This window comes from Triturus cristatus, chromosome 2_2 (genome assembly GCF_964204655.1).
Source record: "Triturus cristatus chromosome 2_2, aTriCri1.1, whole genome shotgun sequence".
NCBI classification, from domain to species: Eukaryota; Metazoa; Chordata; class Amphibia; order Caudata; family Salamandridae; genus Triturus; species Triturus cristatus.
The window spans coordinates 650,380,526-650,405,507 of record NC_140582.1 but is presented as its reverse complement, the minus strand read 5'-3'; positions in this window follow the sequence as shown (position 1 = coordinate 650,405,507).

Sequence of the window (24,982 nt, the reverse complement as noted above, 5' to 3'; positions counted from 1 at the left end):
TGCACCTACAATCACAATAACCATACTCGACCGCTGCTCTGTGCGCTCAGAAGAGAGGCCAAGGATTGGATGAGCATGTATTTTAAACACTTTTGATGAGTGCCTTCAGCATCAACTCCAGAGCTGTCGGTCATGCCCTGACATAACAAGCATTTGCAATGCAATAGGTCTCGCATTTACACCAGTTGGAGCTATTGGCATTGTAAATGACAATGCGTTTTATTTATGTTTGAAAAATGAAAACATAAAAAAGGCACTGTCATTTACAATGTCAATAGCTCAAACTCGCGTAAATGCGAGACCTGTTGCATTGCGAATGCTTGTTGTTAGCTGCTTTCGCTTTAAGCGTGCAGGCCCTCTTCTCTGTGGTGCACAATATATGAGACGCGGCACCCTGGTTAGCCATCAAAAGGAGCCAGATGCGTTGCGCACCAAGAACACAATTTGGGAACCAATACATACGCTTCATCAGGTAAACAAGCCAAATCTGCAGTAACGGACCAACATACACTGTGTTGTGAAAACCACCCACTGCTGGTAGCCCTGACATACTATTTCCGTAAGCTAAACAAACTTACATACAGCATTTGAAGAAAACAAACAAAGTAATGGCTACTCTCGACAAGCACCATTTGCAGAGGGCGGGGCTTTAAACTGACTTACTGCGCAAGTGTTAATCCCAGTTGCGATGTTCCTGCACATAATGCAACGTAAACGTTGTCTTCTGGACGTTCCTGGTGCAGAATCTAATTGCTGTTTGAGCCGGGCAGGTCAGTGCTCCAAGTGTGATGTGCTCACCAGTTACACAAACTCCCATGTGCAGTTTTGGCTACCACTTCGTGTTTGTTTAAACATGCATTCCATCGTGTGCATAGTACCCCCAGGGGCACCCCGCTGTCCCCCCTCCCCCAGAGTAGGTTACCCAAATGACACACACAAGACAGTTGGTGTTGGGCAACAATGCTGCAGGTTTATTACATAATTCCAGAATATGTAATGGGTGGGTTATCTTACGGGCGATCCAAGGGCAGTCAACCAACTGGGTCGCCTGCCCGCCTGATGAGCCGGGCAGCGCGGGAGCGATGCCCGCCGTTGCTGCCATCCATGTGATTCTTTCTACGTTCACGTGCCGTTGGTAACTTCTACTCACGCCCCCCCGCTCGGGGCGGAGCGTCGCTTAGCAAGCCCCCGGTTGTTCAGGCCCACAACCGCCCGCCGGACTAGTGGGGCGCCTACACGGCTTCCGGGACCCTCCCATGAGGCTACTCGGTTTTGGCTCAGGCACCCCCTATGGTGCCGCGCAGAGGTACCCTTTGTACCGGCCTGCTTCCAGATCACCCTGTAACTCCGCCTGCAACGAAAAAAGAAAACATTACAACGCTCAGAAACCCCCCCCACCCAACGCCTACGCCGGGTAAGCGGTAGGGAGGGAAATGGCGAGGTGGGCGACAAAGAGGTCGCCAGGAAGGGTGGGGGAAGGCTAAATAGCCTCCCCCTCACACCAGGGCCAGGACGTGACACGCATTGCGCGTCACTTCCTGGCAAGCCCGAGGAGGGGGGCTCCGGTCGGCCTCCCCTCCCCCTCCCTATGGGAGAGGGTGGGGAGGGGTGACCGGTGCCCCGGGGGCACTAAGGCACCGACCGCCGATTGGCCCCCTGCGGGGGCCGCGGTCAGCGGCATAGTACCCCCAGGGGCACCCCGCTGTCCCCCCTCCCCCAGAGTAGGTTACCCAAATGACACACACAAGATAGTTGGTGTTGGGTAACAATGCTGCAGGTTTATTACATAATTCCAGAATATGTAATGGGTGGGTTATCTTACGGGCGATCCAAGGGCAGGCAACCAACTGGGTCGCCTGCCCGCCTGATGAGCCGGGCAGTGCGGGAGCGATGCCCGCCGTTGCTGCCATCCATGTGATTCTTTCTACAATCACGTGCCGTTGGTAACTTCTACTCACGCCCCCCCTCTCGGGGCGGAGCGTCGCTTAGCAAGCCCCCGGTTGTTCAGGCCCACAACCGCCCGCCGGACTAGTGGGGCGCCGACACGGCTTCCGGGACCCTCCCATGAGGCTCCTCGGTTTTGGCTCAGGCACCCCCTATGGTGCCGCGCAGAGGTACCCTTTGTACCGGCCTGCTTCCAGATCGCCCTGTAACTCCGCCACAGCCCTGGAGGCGGCTCACCGTCGCCACCAGGGCCCCCACCAACCCGCTATAGTCTTTCTTGCAACCTCTCCTGTCTAGGGCTTCCAACGTCTAGCTGGAAGGGAACCATCCCTGCACAAGAAGAGTGTGAAATTTTTTGCCACCTTATGACACTTTGACAGCGCTAGCGGTGTCCAGTGAGATCCTGTACAACCCCAGGCACAGGACTACCAGTGAGTTATAGCTCCTGGTGGTGTAGATGGCCCCATCTATGTCCCCAGGCCCTAGACGCTATCCATCCTTGGTCAGATAGGGTCAGCTGAATTAAAGGACCCGTTGGGCCTTAGAGGATGTGCCCAGAACTATTCGCTCCTCTGCGGAAAAGTTACACCTTTTCACAATTCCGGGCGGGAGGAGGACGGCACCCTGGCGTGTGAAGCCCGATCATTTGATGGCCTCACCTGGCAGCCGCCCTCCGCACCGGGTGTGCCTGGACCTGCGTGCCCATCTCTGGGACAGCAGCCCACCCGCCTGCCGGCTTTGGCTGTTATGGCGAGAAGGGATTTACTTAACCTTTGGACAGACCCTTCAGAATGCTAAACCTGGTGCACAGTAGTGCTCCTAGCTGACAGCGCGTGACCATGGGCAAGGGGCGACTCTTGCCCCCGCCCACCGTCCGTTATTCCCCGTGGGAATTATGCCCCTACAGATCCCTCGGTGATGAAACCCCCTAGGCATACCATCCTCGGGAATCTGTCTGGTTTAAGCAGTGCGTGCTGTCTTTTATGGTTCAAGCATTGACGATAGATTAAGTCCTACTTCGCCCCTCCCATCATCGGTGGGAGGGTGGCAGGGGTGTGCCCCCCACCAGCCCAGAGCATCCATTGCGGTGCCACATACCCGCTCCGTTGAATTAGAGTTTGGTGGCACCATAGGCGTGCCCAATGTTGTATTGACATAATGTTCCCTTGTATTTGGCCCGCTGACACCCCAGTTGTTGGGATGGCCGCATCCCCTAAGCGAGGTAAATGTGTCCGTAAACCCGGTTCCCAGTCTCTTGCCGCTGCAGTGACCGACCAGTGACTCCGCTGGGGGGTACCACCAACCGCAATGGTCCTCCGGGCATTAATAAATGCCCTATTCTCACTTGGACCTATCTCTAAATGGTGGTGATTTCACACAGCTGTGAGGCCCGAGGCCCGCCTATGAAACCTATTTACCTGCTTATTGCTACTTGGCCCCCTTATGGTTAGGCCTCAGAGTTTGGGCAACACGCACCCACTGATACTTTATCTGTTGCTCAATGCCCTAACGCTGGTTCTCTGAAATGGTGGAACTGTCACCTTTCTGTGTTGACTAGCCTAGGTGTCTCCCTTCAGTGAATAGCAAGCTCACCCCTGGCATGTGCCACGGGCACCGTGTCGTCGTCGGCCAACGTTATGCTAAGGAATGTGGCCTGTGGGTAGTCCCATGCTCATTGCTCTCTGCCTGGCACCCCACAGGGCAGTGTGCTTACAGCCTGCCCTGTGCAATGTTGTGCCTTCTGAAATTCTAGGCCGCATAATCTAATGTTCGTAAAGCTTTGCTTGACTATCAAGTGAGGGGCAGGCGGCCCCATACGCCCGCGCATGGACCATCTGCACGGCAAATCCCGCAAGTCCCACCTGCTGAAGAAGAGATGAACATCTCTTGAGGCCCCTCATATTCCCACTGACCTGCACGGATGCTGGGGCAGGGGGTCCTGGGAGCAATGACCAACTGAGTGATCACATGCAACCCGGTCAGGTTGATTGCCCAGACAGGAGTTGTATTGCATAATTGCAACCTGCCTGGCCCAAGATTTAACTCGGGCGCCAAGAGGTGGTCTGAAACACTGACCGGTGGCCAGCAAGTAATTGGCCTGACAGCAAACTATTGGTGGGTTTGAGAATAGTTCTATGCAGAAAAGCATTGAAAGAATCGCCCCTCACGTGAAGGGACAAATACCCTGTCCGGTTACCCCAAGGCAGGCGCACTGCCGTGCCAGCTGAAGGCAGAGTGACAAACGACCACCGACCTAGAGCTATTCACGGCGAAATGTACCTAGAGAACCTGGTAAGCAAAACTAGAAATTGGCATACGCGCGCTCTTCCTCCTCAAGGCAGTTCTACGGAACCCTGTATACTTATTCAGCTGGCAACAGTGGGTTCCATCCCAAACGCATAGATCCAAGCCTGTTGGGTCATCTCTACAATCTACCGGCTGCACCAGCTTGTGGCAGACTATCCCCAGCGCCAGCTCGCCATTTGCTCGCGAGCGGCGCACCCGAAAACACTTGGTCAAATCACCCTGGAACTTTGTGTCGTGATTTGGGCCCTAGTGATGCGCTATGTGGTGACCACTTATTCTTTTGCCGCAATGTCGGTGCATCCCCGTATTTGATGAGGTTGGGGCACTAAGCTACACCCATCTATTGGCATACTCCAGGCTTCCATCTGCATTAGATACTAAATTACCATTCTATCTCGGTTGCGTTGCCCTCCAAGGACTTGGCACCCACCTGGGTGGCTAGGATTCAGTTAGCTATGTGTGATTTCCCCCACATCAGTGCAACTCGGAGTGGCAGGTGAAGGACTAAGACTGGGGGTAGAGTTGCGGCTATAGCACACCTCTTTAGCGTGTAGGCAGCGTTCCATGCTTAACGTTACTAGCCCAGCCCAATGACCGTTCTACGTTAGGACTATCCCCCTCTGGTCCGCCCTGCCCAAGGACTACTGCACTTGGGAGCGCGAGGCCCTAAGCAATGGGGGTTTGGATGTCAATAACAGCCTACCCATGGCCCTATTCAGCAAATGTTGGGGCAGCGGGACACGTGATGCAATCTGCCGTGCAGTTCGAATTCTCTTGATGGCTCCAACAGTTAACTCCCTAGTTGGTAACGAACTCCCACTTGGCATGTGTGGGGGCGTCTGCGAAGCATCATTCATGCAGCCGCTGCTAAAACACATGCAGTAAACTGTGCTGACATCGATATTGTGGGACTGTTGTCAATTTAGCATGCACATCTATGCTTAATGGTATTCCACAGTGCCACCGTTTGTATACCGTTTGCAACATGGGCAAGCCTGTAACTAGTGACTGTCTTTCTGTATTTAGACATTCAGTCAGCAGGTGCGTGGAGTCGCCCGAAGGTGTTGGAGCGCAGTGCATGAGCACCGTATTTATATACATATTCAGGCACGGGGGGGGTAAGTGATTCGCCCCGAATGACGTTTACCTATTCAGGCACGGGGAGTTTCCCGCTTCTGGTCTGCGGGGAGGGAAAAGACAGCATGAACCGCTCTGCTACTCCCATGAGGCACTCGGAGCCTTGCTCCTAGGACAACGGATGCAGCACCGATCCCCCCGACTGGCCCATACTTACACCCTAAAACGATGGGAATTGCAAATGGACGTCCATTGTCGTTTGCTGGTCCCTCAGTTAGCTGTGTCCAACTGTAATCCGGCGAGAACGATGCTGTAACAACAAACCATTGTGAGACAAGGAACACACATGCCCAGGAACACACATGCCCAGGAGGGGGGGGGGTTTCCTACTCCCCCCCGACTACTGCGGCGTTGAGGGGTGAACTTGCGCTGCTCGCGCACTCCTCCGCCCCACTTCCCTGCCGACCGCTACTCAGCTGTCGGGTCTAGACCTCCACCTGGATGCGCGCTCTTGACAACAATGCTTAGCCTCCCTGCTAACCGCTGCTCTCCTGCCTGATCTACACCTCCACCTCGATACGCGTTCCTAATTGTTACTCTGTACAGTAAACCTTCGGGGACGGGGCAACAGGCGCAATCTGCGCAACATTACGCAGTACGCCCCGTGGCATTTATTTACACTGGTTCGATTGGCACCATGCACCCCTACAAGTCTGTTGTCTATCATAATCAACTCAAATCTTTTGGGTGATTTGGCATGACTGACAGGGTTCCACTTCTCGTGATATCCATGCACGGGACCTTAAGCGTGACACCAATAGACACGTCGTACACTTTATGATACCTATACTGCATTACCTTCAAGGTATTGTTGGGTAGATTGACATAGTACTGACCAATCCCAAGTCAAGAGCCATGCACTAGGACAGTCGCAGCAGAGCATGCAGCCAGTTCAAACCGGCAATAAAACACATATCTCACAGGCAAGTTAGGGAGAGCGCGCCTAGCTCCATCCCGTGAAGACACATAGTTCAACTCCTTCCCTTTCCTGTGACAAGCTAACAGAAGTGTGGTAAATAATTTTCCTTTACCGGGACTGAATTTGATACAGAAACATAATAAAATAGCTCAGTAAAATGAGAGGCAGAATCCGTGGTATTAGAGGTTCGGAATGGGCTTTATTGCAATACTCGATTATAATCGGATGCTCCAAGTTCCATCACCACGGAGGTTCAGGAAGTGAAGTACATACATTATTGACATGAAATGACTTTTATAGATCATACATTACAATGAGGCGAATACAGTAGGCGTAACAATTGATAAGGAAAATGACGAATATCATGCGTAACCGAAAATGGGTGTAATAAGGAGTAAAAAGGAACATAATTGGTTGTGATGTCATGTATAGGTGGATCTATAAGATAATACTTGGCATAGATGCGCGCGCAGCATTATGACGTGTGATTGACGTGTAACTAGGGGGTGAAGGGGACTTGACATTTAGCTCTACATGTGGAGACAAAAAGTCTGGGGGGTCAAGTCAACCTAATCCCAAATCATATCTAACATCCTATGTTTAAAGAACTATGTTATCCACAAAGGAAGGACTCTCGGACAGAATCTATTCTATACTGACTGTGCGTGAGTGTACAAGCGTCTAAGTGTCTACACTAAATGCGAGGGCAGGAATCTTCCATAGTAACAGGGCTATGAATTACTTGTATTAAGACAGAGAAGCCGGGCCCTTTGCTTGGTAGCTAGAAGAATGTTTACTTAAACTACTAGGCAGGAATGCATCGGCTGAGGGGGAAGCAGATAACTCGAAGGTGAAATACAGTTCTTGGCAGAGAATAGGCTGATGTCAGGCTTCATGAGCCGCGCAGAGAATGAGACAAAGTTCATGGTCACAGATGCAGGCTCAGACTGGAGCTTTCAGAGGCAGAAGGCAAGAAGAGTTTTGATGACAGAATTAGGGCCTACTTGCTTGGACTGTAAAATGGCATAAGTGAACCATATAAAGCCGGTGGCCTTTTGTACTTAGGAATGGAATATCCGGCCTATTCATGGTGGATCTGACAGAGAACATGTTGACGGTGGACGCACATGTGTTTGCGTCTTCATAACTGGAACTGGAGGGAACATACATGTACTTGTAACATGTACATAGAACCGTTGGGGTCCAAGATAGGGGACATAACTGACCAGAAAATCCATATTTCCACATTCCCTCCTTGTCCCCTACTTGCCCATCAAGAGACATCAATCTTCATTAATCCATCGATTTGTTCATATAGCATCATTTGTTCTTCTTTCTTCTTCCGGGGTCTTGAATGAAATCTTGGTGGTGGAATACACGATGTGGCACACAGACCACAAATCGCTGGTCCACATTGCAGACATAGACAGCAACTGAATAGTATGAGAAGGCCAATACCTAGGAAGGATAGAACTCTCCATCCCCAGGCTGATATCACACTCCAAAACCAATTGGACCAAGTCCAAGTGCCTGGGTTCTGGTGTATCTGGCTTACAATCTTGTGAAGGCGAGTTATAGCTTTATATACAGATGGCGAATTCTCTGGTATGAATACGCAGCAGCTTGATCCGATGACCCTACAAGCTCCGCCCCTATCAGCCAGGATGACGTCAAGGACAAGACGATTTTGAAGCACAACAATCCGCATAGCAGACTGTTCTTCTGTTAAATTGCCTAAGGCGGAAATAGTTTCATTCACTACTGCTTCAAGGGTTCTAGTTAATCTACGTATCAGCTTACTATTGGTAACTGTACCTATATAGGGAAAGATGCCTTTATTGAAATCTGTGTATTTTTCCCATGCTGTTTCAGTGTAATCGACAATCGGGAGATCTCTCCGCTCTCTATTGTGTACTAAATGAATATTTCTGTAATAATCAGGAGGAGCTAGGAAAACAGGTGGCAAAAGGAATGCAATGTAGCAGGTACCATCCCAATCTAGAGGTAGACGCATATATGCAGTCTGACCACATATAAAGTAGGAGTGGCGATAAGCTCTGAACGAGGATTTGCCTTGATCACTGAATTCTACTGTAGTAGTGCATTTACTATGGCCCATATGTATGGAACCAACCTTTCTTACACACAATTCACCTTTTGCTGGGAATACTGACATGGTGGGTAAGACTAGTTCAACTTCGGATACGACATTTAGAATCATGAGATTAGGTGTAAAATTACCTAATCCATATACTTCATTTTCTAGATCAGTTCCTGTTCTTTTGGGGCGACCCTCCTTGTCAGGGTAGCAGACCTTGAGTAAAACTAGGTTTAGGTTTCCCCATACCCACTGATCTTGGAAAACTGCGGTGTCTGAGTCTATGGAATTGATTAAGCTAAACCATGCTCCACAGGAGCCATTATGTGTAAACGGATGTGGAAAGAAAGGCAAGACTCCTTCATAATTCTGATAGGGAGGGAGTCGGCCACACACCCAACAATTAGTTGCATTACTAGTCTGATGGGAATGATGTAACATACTAATGAAAGTGTTATTGCGCAGCGCAAGTCTATAGGACAATTCATGCGGGGGTAAGTCACTAAAAGAATGTTCTGCAATAACATTGTGAACATTTCTGGCAATAGGGTAATATATGTGCAACAGCATACTTGTAATAATTATTAAAAGACTTAAGGAAAACAAAATTAATAATGTCACTATACAATGGCTACGCAGTGATTTACAATACGCCTGTCGTTTCATCATTTTTCGCGACTGTCCATGATTCAGGTCTAGAGGATACATGTCAGAGACAGAGTCAACCGCTTCACCTAGGAGAGGACTTAAACAATCAAACCGTCTGACGTTCTAGGCTTCAACTTAACTTTGTAGAGTTCGCTTTCAGTTTTTTCCACCAAAGGAAGTTTTGAATCAGTCTGTGAGGGAGTGCAGGGCACAATGTCTATATCCGAGGATAGTCCATGAAATTTCTTGATATGACTTGAATGAATCCATCCCTTGCGGCCCTCAATCTTCACGGCTGTTCTTGTGGTCAGCAGAACCAACTTGGGTGTCTTCCACCTGGGCTCCAGCTGAGTCTTTCGGTCGAAATTTCTCACAAATACAATATCACCCGGAACTACGTCATGGGGTTTCACCTCAGTGTTGTCGGGAAATGCTGCAGCAACCTGTGAACGACAAGATTGTAGTGCAGACATCAAGGAAGCCAAGTAATCTGTCAGCATATTACAGTCAATATCAGTTATTTTGCGTGGTACAGGCGTCCCCCACATATTTGGTGGTCTGCCGAAGATCACCTCATACGGGGATAGCCCTGTTCGAGAGTGTGCTACCATTCTCATGTAAAAGAGTGCAACTGGTAATGCTACTATCCAGTCGACACCTTTCTCTCTGCATATTTTGGACAGTCTGATTTTCAGTATCTGATTATGTCTTTCTACGAGACCTGCTGCTTCGGGGTGTCGGACACAGTGGAATTTCCACTGATATCCTAGCAGAAGTGAAACATGTTTCATTAATTCGGATGAGAACGGCTGGCCGTTATCTGAGTAGACAACACGTGGTAAACCGTAGCGTGGGAAGAATTCTCGAACTAACTGTTTGGCAGTAGTCGGGGCAGTGTAATCTGAAACCGGGTATGCCTCCGTCCAACGAGACAGAGCGCAGACAACTACGAGAACATATTTGAATCCTCGACATCGTTCCATCTGGATATAATCCATCTGGAGGACTTCAAAAGAGGGATCAGGAGGATGAAATCCACCCTGTTCTACGGGAACGCTTTTTCCTGGGTTGAACTGGCAACAGATCATACAGGTACGGACTTTTTGTTTGGCTGCTGCTCGTAAATGTTTATTGAACCAAATGTGTTGAATGCTGTCTAGCATAGCTTTCTCTCCTAGATGCGCTGGACTATGGATAGTGTTAATAATGACTTGGACCATTGAATCAGGAAGGAACCATACAGACTTTTCCTTCGTCATCCATCCTTGGTCCGTTTGGATCCCTCCTAATCCAGTCCATTTCTTTATTTCGTCTGGTGTAGCATGTGTCTGTATGTCAATTACGTCAAGAGTAGGATCTTTAACTGTCATACAATGTGTCGGCATCGGGACTATTGTCTTTGTCATGTCGGATGTTTGTGTTTGAGCAGTCTGTTTAGCTGTTCTGTCCGCTAAATCATTGCCTTGAGAAATGATATCAGTAACCTTCGTATGAGCCTTACATTTCATAATTGATATTGCAGTAGGTAGATGTATTGCATCTAATAAGGCATGAATGAGGGGTCCGTGCTGAATGTGGGCACCGTGGGAAGTTAAATAACCTCTCTCTCGCCACAGCACGCCGAAGTCATGTACAACTCCGAATGCATATCGTGAATCAGTGTATATGTTGACCCTTTTACTTGTGGCTTGAATACAGGCTTGTGTCAGAGCAATAAGCTCTGCGGCTTGAGCTGACAAAGTATTAATACGATTAGTTTCAATGACTTCTGTATCTGTTGTGACTGCGTAAGCAGCCACTAACTCTCCTGTACTTGTTCTCATACATGAACCATCTACATACAACGTCAGGTCTGGATCTGACAATGGGACATCTGTCAAGTCTTGTCTAGGTTTCGTCGTTATAGTAATAACTTCAATACAGTCATGGGCTAGTGGGTCTGTTCCGGTTACTGGCAAAAGTGTGGCAGGATTCAATGTATTACAGCGTCTGATTCCTATGTGTGGCTGAAATAGTGTAAGTTCGTACCCTGTGAGTCGTGCTATAGTCAAGTGTTGTGTTTGCGTTCTATTTACAAGAACCTCTACTGCATGTGGTACTTGAACTGTCAATGGATGTCCTAACACTATGGCATCGCTTTGTCTAATTGCTAAAGCTGTCGCTGCCACTGATTTTAGGCATGCAGGCAAAGCCTGGGCTACGGGATCTAATGTACTAGAAAAATAAGCACATGGTTTGTGTGCTCCTGCTTGTTCCTGTGTGAGTACTGACAAAGCAGTACCTTCGCGTTCTGTAACAAAGAGTGTAAACTGTTTTCTGTAACATGGCGTTGCTAAAACAGGTGCTTGACATAAAGCTTTCTTTAAGCTTTCAAAAGCTTGCGTATGTTCCTGGGTCCAAGGGAGAACAGTCGATGTGGCTGCCTCCTGGGTTGTCAACTGAATGAGTGGTTTTGCTAGAAATGCATATTGCGGGATCCACTGTCTACAGTATGAAGTGAGGCCTATGAAAGCCCGCACCTCCTTTTGTGTCTTGGGTATTGGCATGTTAGCTATTAACTGAATGCGGTCTGGTGTAAGCTGCCTTCCCTCCTTGGACAGCGAGTGTCCAAGATAAATAACTCGCTGGACACAGAATTGCAGCTTAGAAGGGGACACCTTGTGCCCCTTTTCGGCTAGAAATTGTAAAACTGTCAGTGATGCTTTTTCACATTCAGGTTCGCTTCGGGCGGTGATCAGCAGATCATCGACGTATTGAAGCAGAGCAGTGTTAACTGGCATGTGGATACTGTCAAGTTCTCGTTTCAGTGCTTGGCTATAGATGCTGGGGCTTTCTGTAAATCCTTGAGGTGCGCGTGAGAATTTGAAGCTACGTCCATTTAAACTAAATCCGAATAAATATTGGCTTTCCGGATCTATTGGGACGCTGAAAAAGGCATTCTTGAGATCGATTACAGTAAAGAATGTTGCTTCGGAATCAATGGCTGTCAGTAATGACGAGATATCTGGGACCACAGGGAATTGTGGCACAATGCATTTGTTTAACTCGCGCAGATCAATAACCAGTCGATATACTGGCGGGGCCTTAGGATCTGTTCGTTTAAGAATCGGAATTATCGGGGAATTACATACATTGGAGTCTGTTTCTACAACTACTCCTTGGGTAATGAGCTCGTCAAGGATTTGAAGTAAAGCCACTACAGCATCTGGGGGTAGCTTGTATTGTCGCATTCGTGGTAGCACCACTCCTGCCTTTAATGTGACTCGATATGGTGTAATATTCATGCAACCAACATCAGTAGGGCCTTGTGCCCATAGATGTGTCGGTAAAGTCTGCAGTCGGGGATCCATGTCTCTAGATACATAGTGACCTTTAAAATCACGTAAAAACAATCTTACTCCTTCCGGAGAACAACATATTATGGCTCCTAGAGCTTTTAACGTTTTTATTCCTAATAGATTTTCTGGACATGATTTAGTAAGCAATAAATCTGTAGTTCGGGTCAGAGGTCCTATCGTAAGTGGCAGAGGTTGTGACACTTCATTAACAATAGGTTTTCCTGAAAAACCAAGGGAAATATTTTGTGAGCCTGAGAGGGGTGCCCCTGGAACTTCACTACGTTTTATAGTTGTTCGACTTGCCCCGGTATCGAGTAAAAATTTTCTGTCTTGGCCTAACAATTCACTATGTATATAAGGTCCTTCTTGGTCTACTGGTATCTCGATAAGGGGTAAGTCAACTTCCCTCTCTAGGCTAGTTCATGCGTAACGCTGGTACTCAGGATATTCATACTGTGCGGTCTGATACATTTGTCGTGTTGTTGTCTGTGTGGCAGCAACAGGCAACGCTGGTGCAGCTGGCACGAACTGTATTGGCTGTTGTGCGGCTGGCATGGCCTGGGCATGCTGCAGAGCTCCTTGTTCATTCTGATCTTGTCTAAGTGGCCGTGATCTTTCTTGCGTTTTACCTATGGCGATATTATGTTTTAAAACTGGACAATCGTGTACATAATGACCTGGCTTTTTGCAATAATTGCATGTCCCTTTTACAGGTCCTGCTGAATCAGAATGTGTCATACCCTTTTTATGTCCTTCAGCTGGAACTGTCTGAGAAACTAGCATTTTCATTTTTGTGTCTTTCATGCGTCTGTGTTCATGTTCTTGTTCCTCTCTAATTCTATTGTGATGATACTGTAACATTTGTAACATTTGTGATGGAGTGTTACCTTGCCAGGTACTCTCGAATTTTAATACTCTATTCTTTACTTGGGGCAGGGCATTCTCGACTAATTTTGTTACAAACAGATGTGGGTATGATTCGCTGCTTGCTTTTATGCCACTATTTATACCAAAACATTTTTCAAATCGGGCATAGTAATCACTAGTGTCTTCATCTTGCTTCTGTTTACAGGCTGAAATTGTACCCCAATCTTCCTTTTTCGTAGTTAATAAACGTGGCAGTACCTGTACTAGTAAACCTGGTAATGCCTTAGTTTTGTCCCCAAGCCCTGCTCCTGCAGTTCGGGCCTTTTCTTCTGCTTCTAATGCTGACCATTCTATCTTTTGGTTTCCTACCTCCCACTCTTTTTCCTTGAGTTTTTCGTAAATACCAGCAGGCATCAATACCTTCAGTATTGTCATAATGTCGGGATAGGTATACTCCCCCATGAGTAACATGTCTTTAATTTCTCGGTGAAAACCCGCTGGGTCTTTGTCATGACTGGGTACCACTTTCTTCATTTGTAACAATTCTATTTTCGATATGGGCGTGTATACAAATACGCGCTTGAACTCGTTGTCCTCGCCCTTTATTGGGTGCACTTCTCGTAAGGGATTCTGTCTATCCATGTGATACGTGGTTCTTTCCTTGACGGGCAATGAAACATGTTCTGAACATACAAAAAGAATATATTGCTTTCTTGATTCTAGAATTTCTTTAATTAATTTAGTACCTGAACCTCTCCATCTATTCGTGAGTAATTCAGTCAATATGTCGGGTAAGGGACCAGGATCTGAATGTTGACTCCGATATAGTATAATGAGTTGTTGAATCATATAAATCCCAGCTAACCTCTGTTCATCTGGGGTGAGATTCAAAAATGTGCGTACTACTGTATCATCACTATATTTTCCGGGACTGTCCACCCAATGGACAGCTGCCCTGGCTAAATCTTGTTCATCCATAGAATCGAGAAAATGATAACCCCTTCGTTCTCGGAGTAGTTTGTCAGCTGTTTGGAACGAATGCTCGTTAGACCTTATATGGACTATGGGTGTTGGGAAACCCCTGTTATTGTCTGGACATATCGGGCGTATCGGGTCAATAAGACACCTCGTACTATTATAAGATCTTCTTTTACCTACATAGGCTATAGTTTCTGACTGTCCTGTGGGCGGTCCTGACCCTTCTTCCTCGCTTTGTTCGAACTCGTCTACCTCTAATCTCTCTTCGTGTAGGCGTTCTATTTCTTTACGGATCTTTCGGCACATGGCTATTATACAATTTTGTTTATCATGTCTCCCTTCTGATATATTCTGGCTCCATCTTGTAAGAATTTGCATTGCTTCCGGGTCTACCCCCGGTCGGTCTTGATTTCTGATCACACAGTTTATGAGGAAACGTAACAGTTCCCCCTGTATCTCTACTTTCTGGTATTCCATAGCTCTGTGAATACATTCTGGATCTCGCCCTGTTTGGACAAAATGGTATATATTATCTAGATGCGCAGTCATTCCTGGTAACTTCCCTAAATACACTGCGGCTCGTCTGATACGTAATGACGCCAGGGTCATTTCGTCCTCTTTACCGGGCACGGGGTCATATCTGCAATCTATAAGAAGTTCCTTCAGCGCACGGGCACTTATGAGTTTGGGTGTACGTGAATGTGCTGACTCTTGAAAAGTAAGTTTATTTATTCTAGGCGGCGTAGAAAAGATATTGGTAGCACCTCCCGTGGCCCCATCTGGGGTGTCGGGTGTGAAAGGATTCGTCGAACGTGCCACAGCAACTATAGGTGTGGACACAGCTATAGAAGTAGCTGTAGGAGCGGATGCAGAAACAGATGTGCTTGCCAGAACTTGTGACTCGATTTGTTGCTGTAGGGATACGGGTGCTGGATCTTGGCGTTGGACCTCCCTGGTATGCGGTCTATGCGGGGCGGAATTAGCATATTCGGGAGCTGCGTCATCTAAATATGAGGAAAGAAAAACGTCTTCTGCGGTTCTAGGATGCCCCTTAGGATGTACCTTTATTGGGAACAATGGGGGTGGCAAGTCTTTCGGTATTTCTGGAGTAGCCTTAGGTAATCCTTCGGCCAGAAGGGGATACATACCATTCATAAGGGCATTTCTTTGTCTGTCTACTTGTTCTGCTTTCACTCGGATACCTTCCTCAATTAATAGATTTTCTTGAACTTTATTGGAATTCTCTTTACTCTTCTCTTCCAGTCTACGTGCTTTTTCTGTTCGTCTATGAGATTCTTTACGCCATAACTCAACGGCGTCTTTTTGTGACTGTCTGACTTTCCTTTTCCATAACTCTTCCTCGACTTTCATGATGCACTCTGCATCCCAGGTCCCCGCTGCGGGCCACCTCTGACTTTCTGGTAATCCCTTGGTATAGTCTACCCATAAATCAAGAAATAATATAGCGTCTAAGCCATGTTTGTGATACATGAAGTGCCCTGGAGTGTCCCTAGGAGGAATAGGGACGGCTTCTTCGAGAACCCCTTTTCTAGTCGTGATCTGTCTTAATTTCGAAAAGAGCGGCATATTGAAAACTGACCTTATACTTGATTTTGACCAACTGACCTGATACTTGAATTTGAACAGACTTAATACAATAAACACGATAATGAACAGTCATTCATACCACAATATACAGAACATACTTAAACATATTTAACATGTAAACATTAAACCTTTAACTGAAACAACAATGATGATCGTCTGCATAACTAATCACCAAGCTTAATTCTTGACAATAACTAGATACTTCGGAATACTTGATATACTGCTAAACAGTACAGATACACTGCTAAAACAGTGCAGACCGGATTTGTGTACCCAAACCCGTCTTGACCGGCACAACCTATGTGCACGTCAGAAATGCCTCCCCAGCAATGGTACTCACCGGGTAGCTTCGGAAACGGAAGGCCTCAGTAACTTGAACTTGAATCGGACTGGACTCGACTCGACTCGTCGGACACTGGACTCGACTTGGGACTTCAGACACTGGTGGGCCTCTGTATACCTCGGATCTTGCTCTCTCAGCTAGGCTCTGGTCGGGATACTTCGCACTTCTCACCGCCTCGTCTGGGTGTCGATCGCAGCCTCAGTCGCCCCCGCTTGACCGGAGGGAGATACAGGAAATCCTGCTGGTACGCGTTATTGTCCGTCCAGCTGTGGCAGGAGACCGGGCCTGCAACTCACCGCCGGCGCGTGAGATGAGAAAGTGTCCCTGTTCGGGCGCCATTCATGTGGTAAATAATTTTCCTTTACCGGGACTGAATTTGATACAGAAACATAATAAAATAGCTCAGTAAAATGAGAGGCAGAATCCGTGGTATTAGAGGTTCGGAATGGGCTTTATTCCAATACTCGATTATAATCGGATGCTCCAAGTTCCATCACCACGGAGGTTCAGGAAGTGAAGTACATACATTATTGACATGAAATGACTTTTATAGATCATACATTACAATGAGGCGAATACAGTAGGCGTAACAATTGATAAGGAAAATGACGAATATCATGCGTAACCGAAAATGGGTGTAATAAGGAGTAAAAAGGAACATAATTGGTTGTGATGTCATGTATAGGTGGATCTATAAGATAATACTTCGCATAGATGCGCGCGCAGCATTATGACGTGTGATTGACGTGTAACTAGGGGGTGAAGGGGACTTGACATTTAGCTCTACATGTGGAGACAAAAAGTCTGGGGGGTCAAGTCAACCTAATCCCAAATCATATCTAACATCCTATGTTTAAAGAACTATGTTATCCACAAAGGAAGGACTCTCGGACAGAATCTATTCTATACTGACTGTGCGTGAGTGTACAAGCGTCTAAGTGTCTACACTAAATGCGAGGGCAGGAATCTTCCATAGTAACAGGGCTATGAATTACTTGTATTAAGACAGAGAAGCCGGGCCCTTTGCTTGGTAGCTAGAAGAATGTTTACTTAAACTACTAGGCAGGAATGCATCGGCTGAGGGGGAAGCAGATAACTCGAAGGTGAAATACAGTTCTTGGCAGAGAATAGGCTGATGTCAGGCTTCATGAGCCGCGCAGAGAATGAGACAAAGTTCATGGTCACAGATGCAGGCTCAGACTGGAGCTTTCAGAGGCAGAAGGCAAGAAGAGTTTTGATGACAGAATTAGGGCCTACTTGCTTGGACTGTAAAATGGCATAAGTGAACCATATAAAGCCGGTGGCCTTTTGTACTTAGGAATGGAATATCCGGCCTATTCATGGTGGATCTGACAGAGAACATGTTGACGGTGGACGCACATGTGTTTGCGTCTTCATAACTGGAACTGGAGGGAACATACATGTACTTGTAACATGTACATAGAACCGTTGGGGTCCAAGATAGGGGACATAACTGACCAGAAAATCCATATTTCCACAGAAGGGTTCTTATTGTGCATGTTTATATAGCGCGAACTCGACCCGAAGGTATTGGAGCGCTTTGCATAGTACCGTATTTACATTTAGATTGAAGCACGGGGTGATTAAGTACTTTGCCCAGAATCACGTACTGTGGACGCGACCTCGAGACTCGAACCCTGGTTTCCTGCAATCCGTAAACACGTATGCAGCACACCAAGCATTGTGGAGAGTGCGGGCGTCGATCCCGCTACCTCTCGCCTGCTAAGGTAAGCAATGCTCTGTCGTTTGGAGCTACGTCCCCTGCACCCGGACCCAACTTGAGGCACTGGGCAATATATACTTTGCCCAGACTGACAGGATGGTGACGCGACACCAAGGCTTGCAGCCCGCGTTCACGCCATATGGCGGCAATATTAATGTTGCACCGCCGCTGAGACCATTGCGCCACTGCCAAACCTCGAACCCTGGTCCCCCAGGCCAAAGTCGCACTTTTTAATTTTTTTTTAATTATTAATATTGATATGACTCTTTCCGACCAGGGAGAGAGAAATAATTAGACCCGATGGACCCGACCTTTGCTTGAACTCGAGCTCCGGCGCTGTGAAATGAACTAATGCCTGCCATCTGCCAAGTGATTAGCCCATGATCACAGGAAGTGGACGCGCCTACGGGGCTCGCCACCTGCTTTCCGCACCTTTGGCGGCAGCGCAGCACATCCTCGTCGCGGCGATTACGTGATTTGATCACGGAATACACAACTAAACCAGGCTATCTTTTATAGCCACAACTTTGTGTACCTGTCCTGCTCGCTTGAGTCAACCATGCTAACTACACTCCCAAGCCAGTGAACTTTCCCTTGGACGAGAACTGCACCTCTTTGAGAGGTTGTGAAAATTGTTGCCTATTTATATAGCGCAAACTCGACCCGAAGGTATTGGAGCGCTTTTACACGAGCACCGTATTTACATTACGCATTCAGTGATTTGGCCAGAATCACAGGATGTGGACGCTACCCGAGATGATTGAACCCTGGGTTCCAGCACCAAAATCGGCAGTCTAGCCTATGCACCCCATCCCTACAACTTTCAATCGGTGCGAGTTCACCTGAGGGTGTGGAATGCCTTAAACAGTCCCGTAGTTACCTTATCCGTCCAGGCACTGGGAGAATAAGTGATTTGCCTACGATCACAGGGTGTGGACGCGCCTAAGAGGTTCGCAATCTGCAAACCGCACCTTTGGCGGCCGCGCAACATCCTCATCGCGGCGAGTGCGTCATTGCCCCCTAGGCAGAAGCATCTGTCCATAGCGCCACTGCGCGCCAAGGTAACTGAGCACCGGATGCGAGCACCGTACCACCTGACTCAGTTCAGGTGAGCGCGCATGTATTGGAGCGCTGGACACACGCAACGTACCACACATACAAGTGCGGGGAACGTCGAAGTTCCCTAAAAGATTAATGCGCGCTAACATATTGGAGCGCCGGACACGAGCGCCGTGCCAAATTCACATTGAGGTGCAGGGCGGTGTCGTAATGTCCGGAATCGCCTAATGCGCGTGAATATAGGCACGAGCGAAATCTTGTGAACAATGCATACACATGTATCATGTATCTGCATTATAGGCAGCCAGCAATTACAGCTTGCATATTTATATAGCGCGAACTCGACCCGAAGGTATTGGCGCAAAATTCTTGTGACTATGCAATCCCTGCATCAGCATCTGCCCATATAGGGAGCCAGCCAATGCGTGTTGCATATTATATAGCGCAAAATCGACCCGAAGGTATTGGAGCGCTTCAAATGAGCACCGTATTTACATTACACATCCAGGCACGGGGAGCTTAGTACAATATTACATGCTGGAATGTCCCAGATCTTGAGCACCGTATTTACATTACACATCCAGGCACGAGGAGCTTAAGTACAATATTACATGCTCGAATGTCCCAGATCACACGAGCTCTGCACCCGCGAATGCGGACGCGACCTCGCGGGCCGGAACCTGATTCCTCCAAACCCGCGTCCCGCTCGCAGGTTACACCGCCTACCACTTGGTCCCGTTCCCCTCAGCACCCCCACGACACCGCACTCGCTGCCCCTGAGCACGCAGCCCAATGCATGCCCCCCCCGCCCTCACTGCATCGTAGCCACCGGAGAGGGGGCGACTGATCCCGGGAGCGCCACGGGTTTACACCGCCCGCAATCCGCAGGAACCCAGGCAGCTCCCAACCTTGTAGTGCTGGTGGGGGGGGGGGGAAGGGGCCGAGGACCCACGCACGCTCCTAACGTCTCCCACCGGGAGCCGGGTGTGCGGCTTATTGGCCGGCCGCTCCCATATACACTTACTTGCGCGAGGTCCGCCGCCATTGAGAAATACACCCCAGGGGACGAAAGGCCAACGGACACACGATTGATTTAGTGTGTGCCCGACCGGACCTTAATGGAGCTTTACCCCACACTGAATCACGCTGCGGCGACGCTTGGGCAGGGGATAGTTTATACCAAGCCCGCGAAACCCCCCGAAGCCCAAATCGATGTGGCGGGGGTGGGATGAAGGGATGGCCCCGGCTGGCAAGAGTTCCATTCCCATAACCTGCAAGCCACCGTGGCTTTGTCGCTCCCACCTTTAAATCACGCCACAAATTTCGCGCCCTTTCCCGTGTGCCCCCAGGGCCCCCTTAATCGCGCCACGTCCCTGCTCAACCACCACTAACGCTCATTACGACAGGACGAAGCGTCCTATCGAGCCACCATGGCCCAACTTGCGGACCCCCCCGCCCGTGGCCATCCGAGCCACAGGGCCCCGTCGACCTGGTACTGCCCAGGGACAGGGCCGGGGCGGGGTGGGTAGAGCAAGACTCACCGTTGTTCCTGAGACCCGTAAGATGACGGTGGGGCCGGGATCGCAGCGACGAGGCGAGGACGACGACCGATGATGCCGGAGACTGCGACCGATCAAATGGCGAGGTGGGCGACAAAGAGGTCGCCAGGAAGGGTGGGGGAAGGCTAAATAGCCTCCCCCTCACACCAGGGCCAGGAAGTGACACGCATTGCCCGTCACTTCCTGGCCAGCCCGAGGAGGGGGGCTCCGGTCGGCGTCCCCGCCCCCTCCCTATGGGAGAGGGTGGGGAGGGGTGACCGGTGCCCCGGGGGCACTAAGGCGCCGACCGCCGATTTGCCGCCTGCGGGGGCCGCGGTCAGCGGCATACTTGTACTATGTTACAGTTTTTATCACACATAACTTCAGAATAAATTTACATCAGTTCCACCTGTACCTAAACACTGTGTGCCACATTCATCGCTCTTATATAGGTACCAGTTATTTAAGCAGGAGGCTACATGTGCAGCCTAGAATACTGTGACAATTAGGAAAAATCTGTTTGCAGTGGGCGGGGCTTTAGACTGATTCACTGCACAAGTGTCAATCCCAGTTGTGTAGTTCCTGCACATAGCATTGCGTAGCCGTTGTCTTCTGGACGTTCCTGGTGCAGAATCTAATCACTGTTGGCGTCGGGCAGGGCAGTGCTCGGAGTGTTATGTGATGTGCTCACCAGTTGCACAAACTCCCATATACAGGCTTTCAATAGTACTTCGTGTTTTATGTGAAATTTAAACACGCATTCCATCGTGTGCATGCTTGTACCAAGTTATACTTTTATCACACATGACTTCTGAATAAGTTAACGTCAGTCCCACCTCTGCATAAAGATTGTGGGCCACTTTCATCCCTGTTAAACATATACCAACTATCACTATCCACGCTAATTAACAACAATCTATCTCGCCGATATTAGCTGTCACTCATGCAGCAAAGTTTTCAGTCATGCGCCTTGATCTTTGCTTCAAACGGAAACAAGTCTGCTTCCTTTCTGCCGCTGTCCCTCAATTTATTTCAATTTAAAACGGGCGCATTTGCATAATATACAGGTTTCGCAACACTGGTACGAAGATTCCAAAGTAGTGTCACAGTTTTGCACTAGTCCTTCACTGTAGGACTCTGTCACTTGACAAAATGCAGTGCTGTTAAATAAACACCACCGGCATAAATAGGTGGGGACAGATTCCGTCACGTTGTAAAGCCCTGCGCCACATGAAACCTGTGTCAGGTTTCATGTGGGCGTTCCTGCGCGCGGGGGGGGGTGGGGGGGGGCCTTCCGGTGCAGGAACGAGTCGGAAAAAAGTGGCTGAGTGAAATCTACAAGATTTCACTCAGTCACTTTTCCAACCCCGCTGCGTCAAAACCTTGCGCCTGCAGGCGAAAGGAGTGACGTAGCACAGCTAGTATAGGGCACCCCCGAGCAGTGCTGGAGTTGCGTCACGCTTGCGACACAACTACAGCTCTGCGCCACGTTTACGACATCAGATGCGTCACGCATCTGTATATTCGTGCGCCATGGTGCGCCGCATTGTTAATGCGGCGCATCCATGGTGGCGCAAGAGGTGTCTGCCCTGACGCAAAATAACTGGCGCATCCCTGCTGATATGCAGGGATGCACCAGTTTTTGTAAATCTGCCCCGTGGTCCATCACATATATTATTTACCTCAGCGACATACTAGAAAAGATGACTGTAATGTCTTAACTAAAGCCCCATATTTCACACTGTATTTTCTACCATTTCTGTGTTGACAAAACCACTGCCATGTACAACACCAATAGCTCTAACTTTCACAAATGCGAGACCGATTTTATTGTAAATGCTTCTAACAAAATCTTGTCATTTTGCAGTCAGAGAAAAAAAGTAAACACCAGTTTCCAAATAAGAAAACATGGCTTGACATTTGATTTCTGTTTTTGAATGTGCAGCAAATATGACAAGATAAAAATTAATCTAAAATCATATTTATTGCTATTCAATTTCTGAAGTCCAGCACAGCTGTTTAGGGGGTGCTGCAGCGCCCGTGGGCGCATAAGACAGAGGGGCATATCTACAAGGCGGCAATATAAAATTATCGTCGCTTTTGCAGCCGTTTTCGGGCGAAAAACGGCGATAATATTATCGCTATATTAGCAAGGTCACGTTATCGCATGAAACCTTGCCTTAGTGCCTGAATTCCTAACGCCCATCTTTGCATCTCTAATGAGATGCCAAGTGGGCGTTCCTCCCCAGGATAACGGGAGAAATGTCGCTACGTGACATTTCTCCTATTATCAAGCCTCACGCAAAGCAGCATAACGACAAGAAAAGTAGCGATAACCTCTGTTATCGCTACTTTCCTTACGCCTGCTTTGAAATTGACTTAGCCTTGATATCCTATGGAAGGTGGATATCATGGCTAAGTATGTGAGGCCCTATCAGCAAGCTATCGCCAAACTTCGTGAGATTATCGTTGGGTTTCCAGCGATAAGCTCACGTTTGGCAGTTAGCTCTAGGATTTTTATCGCTTTTGAGATGAGTGTTGCTAATAGCACGTTATCTCAGCGATAAAAATCCATGCTAAGCGGCGATAATTATCCTAGCGCTAAGTGCGCTTAGCGATAATTATCGCCGGTTGTTGCTGATCTGCCCCAGAGGCCTTCCAAATCATTCTCCGCTGCTGACAGTCCTCTGGGGAAACGCCTGATGGGAAAAGTTCGCTTCTTGCATTACTTGATCTTCGCTTTTTTTGCCTACTTGGGGGCATATTATCAAGAAACGGCGTTAACATTATTGCCGTTTTAGCGGCAGAAAACTGCCGCTAATGCGGCGATAATGGGCTTGATAATATGCCCGTGAGAATTCCCATAGAAGGCCATGTTCTGGTGTCAACATGGGCTTCTATTGGAATTCTCTGCGGCATATTATCAGGCCCATTATCGCCGCTTTAGCGGCAGTTTCCTGCCGCTAAAGCGGCGATAATTTTAACGCCGGAACTTGATAATATGCCCCATGGTGTCACTGAGAGCTCTTTGGTGGAAAGTAGCTGCATTATTGATCTACCATCTATATAATTCTAAATGTTAAAGGAAGTATTTGAGCAAGTATTGAGTAGCCTGTCTATAATGCAGATATGGGCCACGACTAGGAAAGTCTAGAACTTGTCTCCAAAACCTCCCTTCAGTTTTGTTTATTTTCAACTTGTCATGATCTTTGCCGGGCTGCTGCCTGATTTCAAATCTGCACATAGCTGTAGTCATTCATTTGACCTGTACGCTCAGTGCAAGAAGCTTCGAAGTTATCCATGCCTATTAAGCGGCAGAAATAGTTCTGTAATAGTTTAACATTTTATGCCAATATTCACTGATCTGCCACTCGTATATTATTAATTTGAGAGTGGGTATCTTGTTACAGTTGTTTACTCAGTTCTCATTGTCAGATGACAGTGGCTTTCACAGCCAACAGGACAACGGGACTCCTTGTCACCCCTTTTAAATAAGCAAAGGACTCATTTGGTTTATTGTTTAAATTCTGTGCTTGCTGCTGTTAAATGGTCTACATTTGAGTTAATCCAGAATTCTAGAAGAGGCGACTGTTGTGGGATGCCAAATCCTTGGTATTGCACCAGGAAATGAGTTTCATGAAAGATTCATACAGACAAGCGTTCAAATGCGCCCTCAAGTGGCCATATCAAGAATCGCTCTCCTGTTACTAACTCGCGTGTGTGAAGTTTATATATTTTCATGAAATATGCTATGGTTGCGTCTAACCCTACTAACCAGTGGCAGCTGGTGACATTTGAAAGTGGTGTGTGTAAAAGTCGCGGAAGAGTGCTACGTCACGATACGTTTGTGAAAAAAAGAATGGGCAAATGGAGCATTTTAAGGCAAAATTGAGAGAGCAAGAAGGTTTATAAAGCAATCGTGAATCTGTGGACTTGAAATAGTTGTAATGACTTCAGCACCGCGAGTAGTGTTGAAGTGACATGGAAGCTGCACCCTGTAACACCCTCTGGCCATGCGTGGCCAGAGGTTATAAAATAAAGAGGCCATGACCTCTCGGGGTCTTTTGCCCTGTAACACTGAGTGCATGTATTTATTGTGTGCAGTGGCAGCCCTTGTCCTACCCGTGTTGCGGTCATCCGCAAGCTGACCCAAGATCTCCACACTGGTGACGAGTGTGGTGACTTCGCACACTTGCCGTCTACAACCAGACACCGAAGCTAAAAGCGTGCCCTGATCACTGGTGTGCGACTTCCTTTGGCGCATGTGCCGCTGTGCAGTAGGTCTGCCAAAATATGCCATGTATTCGACGCAGTCTCTATTGTGCGGCGTTATCATCCCCCACCCATCGGAGCTCTGTGGCTCCTCGAGTCTGACACGGGCACGCGACAGGCCTGCAGCGGGAACTGCTCGTCGTTGTTGCCCCTCCCCCGGTTGCAATCTCCTTCACGCTCGG